The sequence below is a fragment of the Saimiri boliviensis genome, chromosome 9 (assembly GCF_048565385.1).
Source record: "Saimiri boliviensis isolate mSaiBol1 chromosome 9, mSaiBol1.pri, whole genome shotgun sequence".
NCBI classification, from domain to species: domain Eukaryota; kingdom Metazoa; phylum Chordata; class Mammalia; order Primates; family Cebidae; genus Saimiri; species Saimiri boliviensis.
The window spans coordinates 53190536-53204536 of NC_133457.1; the positions used below are offsets into that span (position 1 = coordinate 53190536).

General features: G+C 37.4%; 1 protein-coding gene across 4 annotated transcripts in view; it reads left to right on the plus strand.

The window, feature by feature from the left end:
* The window catches only part of STAG1 (STAG1 cohesin complex component), a 417614-nt gene that overhangs the window by 217082 nt on the left and 186531 nt on the right, over window positions 1–14001 (plus strand). The window lies entirely within an intron of this gene.

Here is a 14001-nt window from a genome sequence, read left to right on the forward strand (position 1 = left end):
TTTATATAATTAGAAGTTTATGATACTAAAATGGCTGGGAAAAGATTACTTAGTAACAGTTATACTGGCCGGGCGCGGTGGCTCAAGCCTGTAATCCCAGCACTTTGGGAGGCCGAGGCGGGTGGATCACGAGGTCGAGAGATCGAGACCATCCTGGTCAACATGGTGAAACCCTGTCTCTACTAAAAATACAAAAAAACTAGCTGGGCGTGGTGGCGTGTGCCTGTAATCCCAGCTACTCAGGAGGCTGAGGCAGGAGAATTACCTGAGCCCAGGAGGCGGAGGTTGCGGTGAGCTGAGATCGCGCCATTGCACTCCAGCCTGGGTGACAAGAGCAAAACTCCGTCTCAAAAAAAAAAAAAAAAACAGTTATACTCTTTCAATTTGGACAACTATGGTTATATAATTTGTTTCTGGCTATTTTTATTATCAGTTTCCTACTGATGATCCAATAAGTTATAGAATTATACTAGCATTTTTTGGGCTTGCCTCGGTAGCACATATACTAAAATTGGAACAATACAGAGAATTACACTAGCATTTTTTAATGGACCAGTTATACTCTCTTAATCTAAAACAATCATTTTAGATGGAGTCAAACCTCTCCATTACATTATCTGAGACATCACTCTCATTATGAGAGATGCTTAAATGAGATACCCATGAAGCCAAAATGTCAATAACATACATAACATATCAATAACAAAGTATCAACAATAACATTTGTGTCAGGGGCTACTAGATTAAATTTCCATCTGCTTTAGTTATGATAAACTTATGTATTGTGGTTATACTTACATACTGGTAATTTGATAATTTTTATGTTAGTTTAAAACATGTACAAAATTGGATTTTACAGTGATACAAGTAAATCACATTTATATTTGTCAATTATTACGAACTGTTAGATTTTTCACTTAAAGCCAGATAATAAGAATCCAGTTTTTTATTTATTATAGGTATGCCTTTTTGCTTTTATACATACATAGTAGTTTACATGTTTTTCAGGCACATGTGAATATGTTTACATGCACAGAATATGTAATGATCGAGTCAGGGTATTTAGGATATCTTTTACCTTGAGTATTTATCATTTGTATGTTTTGGTACCATTTCAAGTTCTTTCTTAGCTTCTTGTTTTTTGTTTTGTTTGTTTGTTTTTTGAGGCAGAGTTTCACTCTGTTGCCTAGGCTGGAGTGCAGTCACGTGATCTCAGCTCACTGCAACCTCTACCTCTTGGGTTCAAATGTTTCTCTTGCTTTAGCCACCCAAGTAGCTTGGATTACAGCTTTGTGTCACCATGCCTGGTTAATTTTTGTATTTTTAGTAGAGACGAGGTTTTGCCATGTTGGCCAGGGTGGTCTTCACTCCTGTCCTCAAGTGATCCACCTGCCTTGGCCTTCCAGAGTGCTGGGATCACAGGTATGAGCTACCACACCTGGCTCTCTCCTAGCTATTTTGAAATATACTGTATATTGATACTAACTATAGTCACCCAACCCCGCTATCAAACATTAGAACCTATTTCTTCTATCTAACTGTAAGTTGTTTATAGTTACCTCTCTGTTTCCTCCTCATATGCCTCCCTCCCTCTGATACCTGTCATTCCATTCTCTATCTCTGAGATCAAGTTTTTTACCTCACACATATGAGTGAGAAATTGTGGCATTTCTTTTTCTGTGCCTGAGTTATTTCACTTAATATAATGATCTCCAGTTCTATTCATGCTGTTGCAAATGACTTTATTTTATTCTTTTTTTTTTTTAACAACCAAATAGTATCCTGTTGTATGTATATGCCACATTTTCTTTATCCATTCATCCATTGATGAGCACTTAGATTGATTCTATATCTTTGATATTGTGAATGGTGTTGTGATAAATATGCAAGTTTGGGTATCCTTTTGATATACTGATTTCTTTTCCTTTGGATAAATATGTAGTAGTGGGATTGTTGGATCATATGAAAGTTTTATTTTTAGTTTTTTGAGAAATCGCTGTATTGTTTTCCATGGTGGTTTTACTAATTTACATTCCCACCAGCGGTGTATAGAAGTTCTCTTTTCTCCAAATCCTCGTCAGTATCTCTTGTTTTTCTTCTCTTTAATAATAGCCATTTTAACTGGGGTGAGATGATATCTCATTGTCCATTTAATTTGTATTTCCTTGATGATTATGGATGTTGAGCAGTTTTTCATATATCCGTTGGCCATTTAAGTCTTCTTTTGAGAATTGACTATTGATGTGCTTTGCTCACTTTTTAACGGGATTATGCTTTTTTTTTTTTTTTTTTTTTTTAAATTGCTGAGTTGTTTGAGTATTCTGGGTATTAGTCTTCTGTTGGATGAATAGTTTGCAAATATTTTCTGTCATTCAAGAGGTTATCCCTTCACTCTGTTTTCTTTGCTGTGCTTTTTTATTTTTAGTTTAATATATCTTGTTTGCCTTTTTTTGTTTCGTTTTTGTTGTCTGTGCTTTTGATGTCTTGACTATATATTCTTTGCCTAGAGCAGTGTTCTGAATTGTTTTTCCTATGTTTTATTCTACTAGTTTTATAGAGTCAGGTCTTACATTTAAGTCTTTAATTTATCTTGAGTTGATTTTTATATAAGGTGAGAGATAAGGGTTCAGATTCATTCTTCTGCATATGGATATCCAGTTTTTCCAGCATCGTTTATTGAAGGAAGATGTCTTTTCTTAAGAGTATTACTTGACAACTTTGTCAAACCTGGCTGTAAATATTTGGATTTATTTCTGTGTTCTGTATTCTGTTCTATTGGTATGTGTGATTATTTTTATACCAATGCTTTGCTCTTTTGGCTAATATGTCCTTGTAATACAATTTGAAGTCAGGCTGTAATGCTTTCAGCTTCATTTTTGTTTTGTTGGTTTTTGTTTTTGTTTTTTTTGTTTCTTTTTTCTCAGCATTGCTTTGGCTATTCTGGCTCTCTTTTGGTTCCGTACACATTTTAGGATCTCTTTTTTCTGTTTCTGTGAGAACTGACTGGTATTTTGATAGGGATTACATTGAACCTGTGCATTGATTTTGACAGTATGGTCATTGATAATGGTTTCGATGTTTGTCCCATTAAATCTCATGTTGAAATGTAATTCCCAATGTTGGAAGTGGGGCCTGGGTGGGAAGTGTTTAGGTCATGGGGGCAGATCCCTTATGAGTGGCTTCGTATCCTCCTCGTAATATTGAGTGAATTCTCGCTTTGAGTTCACAAGATATCTGGTTATTTTTAAAAGTATGGCACCCCTATTCCCTTGCCTCTTCTCTCACCATGTGATTCACTGGCTCACCTTCACCTTCTGCAATGATTATAAGCCTTCTTGAGGACCTCAGTATAAGTTGAGCAGACTCTGGCACTATGCTTCATATGCAGCTTGCAGAACCTGATCCAGTAAACTTCTTTTCTTTATAAATTACCAGTCTTAGGTGTTCCTTTATAGTAATGCAAAAAATAAAAATAAAAAAGGTAACAGTCATTTTATCAGCCTTTGTTTAAAAAAATTTCAGTTGGTACCAACATTTTACCAATATTAATTCTTGCAATTTATGAGCATGAGAGGTCTTTCCATTTGTGTCCTCTTCAATTTCTTTCATCAGTTTTTTGTAGTTTTTTAATAGAGATCCTTCATTTTAGTTATCTTTATATATATATATATACATATATATATATATATATATATATTTTTAGCTATTGTAAATGGGACTGCTGTCTTGATCTTTTTTACAGCTATTTTATTATTAATATTTAGAAACCAGTGTTTATGTGTTGAAAAAATTTAAAGCACTTTATTGAATTTGCTATCAGCTCTAAGAAATTTTTCGATCAAGTCTTTGGGTTTTTCTAAATATAAGATCATGTCATCTGCAGAGAAGGAAAGCTTGACTTCCTCTTTGCCAATTTGGATCCAGTTTGCTTTTTTCTCTTACCTGATTGGTCTGTCTAGGACTTCCAGTACAGTGTTGAATAGGACTTGTGAAGTGGGCATGCTTGTTTTGTTTCAGTTCTTAGAGGAAAAGATTTTAACTTTTCCCCTCAGTATGTTGTTATCTGTGGGTTTGTCATTATATGAACTTTGTTATTTTGAGGTATATTCCGTTTTTGCCTAGTTTATTGAGAATTTTTAGTTGTTGGATTTTGCCAAATGCTTTTTCTTTGTCTATTGAGATGATCATAGAGTTTTTCTTATTTATTCTGTTGATGTTATGTATCACATTTATTGATTTGCATATATTAAACCATCTTTGCATGCCTTATGTACATCTTGCTTGATCATGGTGTATTAGTGAGTTTATAGTGAGATTGAATCAGTGACAAAAAGTCTCCCATTAAAGAAAAGCCCAAGCCCAGAAGGATTCACAGCTGATTTCTACTAAAGATAGAAGAAATAATACCAGTCCTCCTCAAACTATTCCAGAAAACTAGAGAGGAGGAAATTCTCACTAACTCATTCTAGAAAGCCAGCACTACCCTATTAGCAAAACCAGGTAAGGACACAGCAACAATAACAACAACAACAGTATAAAAGGAAACTACAGGCCTACATCCCTGATGGTTAGATACAAAAATTGTAGCAAACCAAAGTCAATGGCACGTCAAAAAGATAATATACCATGATCAAGCAATTGGTTTTTAGTTGTTCATCATAGTCTGTGATCTTTTGTATTTCTGTGTTATCAGTTGTAATGTCTCATTTTTCATTTCTGATTTTATTTATTTGGATCTTTGTTAGTCTAGCTAGTGGTTTATCAGTTTTAGCTCATTGAAGAAACAACTTTTCATTTTATTGATCTGATGTATTTTTTTTTAGTTTCAACTTCATTTACTTTTGGTCTGATCTATATTATTTCTTTTCTGCTGATAATTTTGCATTTGGTTTGTTCTTCCTACTCTGGTTCCTGAGGTGCATCATTAAATTGTTTCACTGAAAGCTTACTACTGCTTTTATTTATTTATTTAGAGACAGAGTTTCGCTGTTGTCATCCAGGCTGGAGTGTAGTAGCGTGATCTCAGCTCACTGAAACCTCTGCCTCCTGAGTTCAGATGATTCTCCTGCGTCAGCCTCCTGAGTATGTGGGATTATAGGTGCCTGCCATGACACCCAGCTAATTTTTTTATTTTCAGTAGAGACGGGGTTTCACCATGTTGGCCAGTCTGATCTCGAACTCCTGACCTCAGGTGATCCACCCACTGCCAAAGTGCTGGGATTACAGGTATGAGTCACTGTGCCTGGCCTCAAACCTTACTACTCCCTTGATGCAGGTGTATATTGCTATAAACTTGCATCCTAATACAGTTTTTGCTGTATACTCACGGGTTTTTGTATGTTGTGTTCACACTTTCGTTTGTTTCAAGGCATGTTTTGATTTCCACCTTAATTACTTCATTGATCCAGTGGTTATTCAGGAGTGTCTGAGTTTCTCTTTGTATTGATACCTGTTTTTATTCCATTGTGGTCTGAGAAGATATTTCATACAATTTTGATTTTTAGAAATTTAATGAGACTAGTTTTATGGCATAACATATGGTCTATCCTGGAGAATGTTCCATGTGCTAATGAGAATAATGTGTATTCTCTCTATGGTTATACCACCCTCAATGCATCCAATCTTGTCTGATCTCGGAGAATACTATATATTCTGCAGTTGTTGGATAAAATGTCCTAAAAATGTCAAGTCTATTTAGTTTAAGGTCTAGTTTAAATCTGGTGTTAACTTTAATGAATTTCTATCTACATGATCAAATGCTGAGAGTGAGGTGTTAAAGTGTCTCCCTGTTATAGTCTTGGAGTCTATTTAGAACTCGTAGTGTTTGCTTTATAAATCTGGATGCTCCAGTTTTGGGTGCATACATACTGAAAATTATTACATATTCTTGTTGTGTTAATCTCTTTATCATTATGTAATGACCTTTGTCTTTATGACAGTTTTTGATGTAAAGTTTGTTTTACTCATAAGTATAGCCGTTGTTGTTCATTTTTTATTTCTGTTTTTGTGGAATATCTTTTTCCATTCCTTTAGTTTCAGTCTGTATGTGTCTTTACAGGTAAAGTACATTTCTTGTAGGCAGCATGTAGTTAAATCCTGTCTTTGATCCACTCATCTAGTCTGTGTCTTTTTAGTCGAGTATTTAATCCATCGACATTGGAAGTTAATATTACAGTGTGACCCTTTGTTCCTGTCATACTGTTGATTGTTTTCTGGTGGTTTTGTTACATTATTGTTCCTTTCATTTTCTCTTGTTGTTTGTCTTTGTGGTTTGGTAGTTTTCTGTAGCAGTGTTATTTGATTATTTTATCTTTATCATATGTGTGTTTGTTTTACCAGTGAGATTTATACTTTCGTGTGTTTTCTTGATGGTAAATGTTGTTCGTTAACATTTAGTTTTAGGACTCCTTTAAGCATTGTGTGTATGTGTGTGTGTGTGCAGAACAGATCTGGTGGTGATAGATTTTTTTAGCTTTTGCTTTTTTGGGAAAAATTTTATTTCTCCTCCATTTGTCAATGATAATTTTACTGAATATAGTGTCATTGACTAACAGTTTTTTGGTTTTTTTTTGTTTTTTCTTTTAGCAGTGTAAGTATATCCTCCCATTCTCTCTGGTCCTATAAGGTTTCTGCTGAGAAATTTACAGGTAGTCTGATGAAGGTTTCTAATTTATATGTGATTAGACACTTTTGCTCTTTTTGGAATTCTGTCTTTGACTTTAAACAGTTTGATTGTAATGTGCCATGAAGAAGATTTTTTTGGATTTTAGCCTCTTGTGTCTAAATATCTATGTCTCTTGCTGGACTTCGTAAGTTTTCATCTATTCTTTTTTTAAATAGGTTTTAAAATCCTTTCATTGTCTCTTGGCCTTCTGGGACCCCAATTATTTGAATATTTGGGCACTCTGTGGTATTTCATATGTCAAAAAGGCATTGCTTATTTTAACAAAATTCTTCTTTATTTTTGTCTGTTTCAAAAGTCCTGAGTTCGGGTTCTGATATTCTTTTTTTTTTTTCTTGAACAGTCTTTTGTTGAAGCTTGCAAATGTATTTTGTATGGTATTCAATAAATTATTTAGTTCCAAAATTTCTGTTTATAGTTTTCTACTTTAATTTTAATTTTTAGTCAGTCTCTTGCTCTGTTGCCCAGGCTGGAGTGCAATGGCACTATCTCGGCTCACTTGCAACCTCTGCCTCCTGGGCTCAAGTGATCCTCTCATCTCAGCCTCCCAAATAACTGGGACTATAGGCACACACCACCATGCCTGGCTAATTTTTTATATTTTTGGTAGAGACAGGGTTTTTCCATGTTGCCCAGCCTGATGTTGAACTCATGAGCTCAAGCAATCTGCCCACCTCGGCCTACCAAAGTGGTGGGATTATAGATGTGAGCCACTTCTCCTGGCCTCTTTCTTTTTAATGTTATCTGGTTTTTTGCTAAATTTTTTGTTTGTGTCCGTAATTGTTTTTCTGACTCATTTGTGTTGCTTTTCAGAATTCTGTTGTATCTCACTGAGCTTCCTATTTAGAATAGGTAATTTCAGTTTCTTTTCCAGGACTTTGTGGGGTTTTTCTGTGTGTGTGAAGGGAGGGAATCTGTTGCTGGGGAACTATTGTATTCCTTGGGAGAGGTTATATTTTCTTGCTTTTTCATGTTTTCTGTGTCCTTAAATTGATAATCTTCACTTCTGTTATAGCAGTTTACTTCTTTGAATTGTTTCAATTTGCTTTTGCATGGAAAGACTTTCTCCTGAAGATGTTAGCTGAAGCATTCTTTGGGTGGCACTCTTTGGCTTTGATTCTGGGTGTGTGTAGTCTCTGTATTATTTATTGGGTTCTTGGCCACTGGGCATCCAGTGTGGCATGGGCTGTGAAAGTGGCAGAGCATCTGCATCCCAAGCAGTGTGCACTGGTGTTGGCAGTTGCTGCAGTGATCTAGACTGCCAGTCTCCAGGCTCACAGGTGGTGCATACAGGTATATGCTACCTGTGGTGGTAGTGACTGGGTATGTAGGCTTAATCCTGTGTACCTGAAAGGAGTTCTGGTCTCAGCAGTGGTGTTCTGGGCTGTTCATTGCTTTGGTATGGAGCTGAAGCAACCCAAGCTGGGTGGGGTTTTACTTTGGTCCTCTGATAGTGTGTGCAGGTGCCAGCTGTGGTAGGCAGGGATGAGGTGATCACCAAGTTATCAGTGAATGTTTGTGTAGGGGGTGGTGGCAGCTACGCTGCTGCCCTTCCACTGATGAGGACAATGTTGCCTTCAGTGGCAGACAGCCCAGACTGGCAGATGGAGAATACATGCACCACTGGCCCCTGCACCTCAGTGCTGATGGTAGTAGCCCTTGCCTCAGTTATATATCAGATCCAGATGTGGTAGGCCAGGGTCTTTTGCAGTTATACCCTGGGGTCTGCATGCAGTTCGGTTTTCTCTTGTGTTTCAGCCCAGCACTGTTGGGCTCCAGGATAGTTTGGAGCCTGTCTGGGTTAGGGCTCTGCAATAGCGCCTTGCTGTAGCTCTTTTAGCTCTCAGGGAATTTGTGGTACTCAGCATGAGCTTTCTCTCTAGAGCAGTGCTGTCTTTACAGTCTCCCAGCAGCTCAGCATAGTTTCAGGGCCCATGAGGATCAAAGGGTTCTTCCATTGCTAGGACTGCAGGAGGCCACTGTGGGAATGTAAGGGTCTCTCACTTTTCCTCTTTTCATGTTGAGGAGTCTCAGTTGGCTCTCAGGTGAACCTGGAAAAGCAATCTGCTTTGCTTTCTTCTTCTTTTTTGCTTTAACCATTTCCTGTCACATTTCTGTTGAATTCCAGTGGATGATCTTCTATTCAAGTTGTGATTTTTATGTTCAATGTATATATATATGTTTTTCTTTGAGACAAAGTCTAGCTCTGTCACCCAGGTTGGAATGCAGTGGTGCATCCTCGGCTCACTGCAGCCTCCACCTCCTGGGCTCAAGTGATTCTTGTGCGTCAGCCTCCCAAGTAGCTGGGATTTGCAGCATGCCACCACACCCAGCTATTTTTTTTTTTTTTAAAGTATAGATAGGGTTTCACTGTGTTGTCCAGTCTGGTCTCGAACTCCTGGACTCAAGGGATCTACCTGTTTAGCCTCCCAAAGTGCTAGGATTGCAGGTATGAGCCACTGCATCTGGCCTATATACTTAATATTTTTCTTCCTCTTAGTGGATGATGTATGAAATGACTATAATTAGCTATCTTGAAGCCCCTTCCAGGTATAACTTTTTAACAAGGGCTGAATAAACGAACAACTTGGTTTTTCTAACTGTATTTTTATGAGATTAATTTATTTTTTGTTTGTTTGATAAGTATTTGTTGAATACTTAATGTAGCCCAACTTTTAATTGGGAACTGTATATTTAGAGACCAGTAAAGTCATAGTTGTAGATCACGAGCCCACATCCTAAATGGAGACAGAACTTTGTAAACTAATTGCAATATACCTTGACAGGTTTAATAGCTGAGAAGTATGCAAGACTCAGTGACAACCCAAAGGATGAGTTGATTATCTGAAGTGTGAGGGCATTACAAAATATTTATGCTTCCCAGGCTCTGCTACCAGTGATAGAGTTTGTATGCCTCATCTCTTCTTGGAGGGCTTTATCATTCTTTGGAATTTAAATGACTTCAGCTCAAAATGATCTCAAGAAAAGTTAAGGCTTTTTTGTTGTTGTTGATTTGGCTTATTCTCATTGTTGGCTTTAAAAAAGTAGTTTTTAAACACGAATGGAAGTTCCCCAGGAAAAACAGAAAAGAGCTCTGTCTTTCATTGGAGTTTGGGAATGTACAGGATCACCTGAGAGAGCGAATCTTAGTCCAAGTTTTTAGTATCCTTAGTTTTAATGAAAAGTTGTTCCTATCGTGGTGATATGTAACTTCATAGATGTGGTTTTATATCTTAAGCACGGACTATAACATTGTGATAAGTTAGAGAATGGCACTGTAGAATTTGGAATTTATGCTAGTGATTTGAGAAATATGGTGTTCTCAAAAATGTTAATGTGGATAGTTTCCAAAAAAAAATTTTTTTTTTTTTTTTGAGGCAGAGTTTTACAATGGTGTGATCTCAGTCTCTGCTCACTGCAGCCTCCTTCTCCTGGGTTCAAACGATTCTCATGCCTCAGCCTCCCAAATAGTTGGGATTATAGGCTCATACCACCACGCCTGGCTAAGTTTTGTATTTTTTGTAGAGACAGGGTTTCACCATGTTGGCCAGGCTGGTTGAGAACTCCTGACTTCAGGTGATCCAGCCGCGTAACCTCCTAAAGTGTTAGGATTACAGGCATGAGCCACTGTGCCTGGCCTAATGATTAATTCATTTGATATTTGAGTGTCTGTTACTTCGTAAGCATCGAGAATATAGCACTGAATACACCAGGCCAAAAAAAATCTCTGCCCTCATGGAATTTACATTCGATTTAGGGGGAAAAAAGCAATGAATAAAATACCTAAGCAAAATATTATAGTATGCTAGATGGCAATAAATGCTATACAGAAAAATAAAGCAGAGAAGGAAGAAGAGATTGTAGGGAGAACAGTCATTTCAGTTAGGGAGGTCACTTCACCACCCATCTTTATAGTTTGTTTTACGTGGAATCTGTAAGTGTGTATATAAAGGAGGAATTTGTAACCAGTTGTGTTAGAGTTAAGAAACTCTTGAAGTGGATACAGGAATTTTTTTTTCTTTTTCCAAAAAATTTTTACAGTAATATTTGCACACAGTACAAAAACTAAAAGTTTCAAATGTATAAATTTTTAATTGCAGTCAGGAATTGAGCTAGATTTGTGTTTTGTTGTTGCTATCACTATCTAATGTATCACAGGTTTCAGATTAGTCATGAACTGCTTAGGATTCCAGAGTTTTCTCAGTGTTCAGTCTTCACCTTCAGAGACCTCTGCTGTCTCTGCACCCCAGTGCTACAGAGGGCATCTCTCTCCATACTGTTACCCCTTCTGCTAGTGGTAGACTGGTGTTGCTTATTGCCTGGTGCTGTGAGAGAGACATTGGTTGCCCTGATCATCCCTCAGTTTAACTATGCTTTGTGTGCCTGGAGCCACCAAGAGGCCTCCTCAGCTTTCCTGTCTCTCCTTTTCTGTAGCAGCCAAGCTCTGTGTTGTCTTTGGTTGGCCTTCAGTGGGGGATTCTGCCCATCTTTCTTTTCTTTTCTTACCTTTTTTTTTTTTTTTTTAATATGTAAACAGTAGTGCTTCATTGATAAAAGTTTAGTTTAAATGGATACAAAATTGCTGTGGAAAAAATGAGTGTTTTCAAAATACATTTCTACAGATAGAGACTATCTCTTAGTAAAAGAGCAGTTAGCCATTATCAAAAGTATATATTTAGATATGGGTAGTAAAACAAAGGGGATCAGAAGTGTAGCAGTGTGAGCCCTTCCTCCCTGCGTAGCTGTTAATCAGGAGGCATCGTGCCTGAAGTAGTACTTTCACTCAAACATACACGGGGCTTACATTAATCACTTGCAAATGCTTTTTTTCTTTTTTACAGATTTTTTTAAGCAAACTTACTAAATGTCAAAAACCCAAATAATGGACTCTTCATGGATGTACTCTGAAGTCATGAAGCACTTTTTCTCAGTTATCTCACACAATAAGCCATAACGTATAGTTTTTGGCTTTTCACAATTAAGCAACAGTCAAGGTTTCTACCCCTCTTTCAATACTGGCAGGCCTCTGCTTGGTATTGGTATAGGATTCAGGTCTCATGACATTGTTTTGTCTCCTTCTTTCCCCCACATAGAGGGTTTTTTCTTCTACACTTCTCTCAGCTGCACTGGGTCTTTGCTGTGCCAGATGACTCAATTTCTTACTCCTCTTCCCACCACATTGAGGCTACTTTGTAGAAGAGAGAGGTCCAGAGAAGTGAGCTAGACATCTTGTCTTTCCCCCAGCAGTTTATGATTACCTCCTGTAGGCCTGCCTCAAGAAGAGAGGTGTTCTTTGTTTTTCTTCCCTGTTCAGGCTTTGTTGTGAGTACTTGGTACCTGGTTGAGACCTGTGGAATATAGTTTTTTGTGTTTTTTGTTTGTTTGTTTATTTCCTTGCTTGCTTGTTTGTTTGTGTTTCTTTTTGAGACAAAGTCTCTGTGTCCTTGGCTTAAAGTGCAATGTTGTGGTATGGGCTCACTGTAACCTCTGCCTCCCAGGTTCAAGCAATTCTCCTGCCTTAGCCTCCTGAGTAGCTGGGACTACAGGCATGCACTACCCCACTAAGCTATTTTTTGTATTTTTTTTTGTAGAGATGTTTTGTAGAGCCATGTTGCCCAGGCTGGTTGAACTCCTGAGCTCAGGTGATCCGCCTGCCTCGGCCTCCCAAAGTGCTGAGATTACAGGCATGAGCCACTGTGCCAAGCCTAAGACCCGTGGAATATAGTTTTAAGTGAGTGCAAACTCACCTTGTCATTCCATACTGACAAGCTAGCAGTGCCTAGGTGTTGCACAGTGTATTACAATTTTAGTTGATTTCTTTTTACCCATTTTTATGACAGTCTCCTTTTCTTCCCAGGCTCTACTACCAGTGATACAGTTTGTATGCCTCATCTCTTCTTGGAGGGCTTTATCATTATTTGGAATTTAAATTACTTCAGCTCAAAATGACCTCAAGAAAAGTTAAGGCTTTTTTTGTTGTTGTTTTGGCTTATTCTCATTGTTGCCTTCTACATCCTAAATGGAAGCCACTAGTAAACACCAGTTGTAGCAGAATCATTTACTAAGTAATTCATGTTTCTTCACTTCTCATAATTATTCTCCAATGGTAGGAATGCATTTGTCTCTGAGTAACAGAAAAGCTGACCAATAGTGGCTTAAACTCAAAGGAGTTTGTCATGCAAAGTAAATGTGAGAGTAGTCATCAGGGACCTAGACTGCTCCCATTTTTCTCTTCAGCATTCGTGATCCTCATACTTGTGTCTTCGTGGTTGCAAGATGACTGAATATCCTGTAGCATGTATGCATTTCAGATCAGTGAAAAGAAGGAAAAAAGGAATAAAGACATCATAATACCTCAGTCATTCACTTTAAAAGGCTTTTCCAGAAGACTTATCTAGCAAATTACATTTTTTCCCCTCAGATACTTCTTACACATTATTTTCCAGGCTACTTATATATCTCCTGTCAATGATCATTATTCTCTTCAGTTCATGAACTGAATTGTTTAATTAAGAAATCAATTGTTTTAGTTCCCTAGGGGTTTTGTTTGTTGAACTACATTTGAATCTTTTGAAGAAGGCTTGTTTTTCAGGTTTTCCGAAGTGCTGATTATTCTGCCTTCCCATCCTCACTTGATGTTAAGCCTGGTTAAGTGGTTTATTTTCTTTGTAGCTTCCCTGGGGCCCAGGTTCAGTTGTTGTGGATCACAAAATGGCTGATTCTCTCAGTTGGTATAAAACAAGAGGAACTTTACTATAATGGGGTTTTGTGATATAGAAGCAGCAGGTAGACTGCTGAGATACCTTTAGGAAATACCTTTGCTCTCTAGTCTGTGTAACTTCTCCAATCTACACTTACATTCCCAGTCATGTAGCGCCCCCTACCTCTAATGTAACACGAACATTAACTTTCTTTTGGGATTTTGACTCTTGAGTCCAGTCTCTTCTAATCTCTGCTTTTTGTTACATGTTCTTGGGATCTAACAGCACTTTGTTCTAGAAAAGACAAAAAGCCACACATTGAGAATATTTAGGCAACTGTGTTCACAAATTTTCTCATTTTCTACCTTGTTAATTTTCATTTCTGTACTTAAGTGTATTAGGCCAGAGAGGGAAACCGCTAGCCCGTTGGGCTGTACTCTGAGTTTTGTGTTTTAAACAAGATGACACAATCTGGTGATATCAGGAACACAGATTATTTTCTTAGAAAAGTTAATCCAGTGTATGAAGTAGAATTAAAATCAAGTTCATAGTAAAATTTGAAGAAATTAGATTGGAATTTGAGGTGTAAAAGGTTATTTTTGGACTTCTAAATGAAAT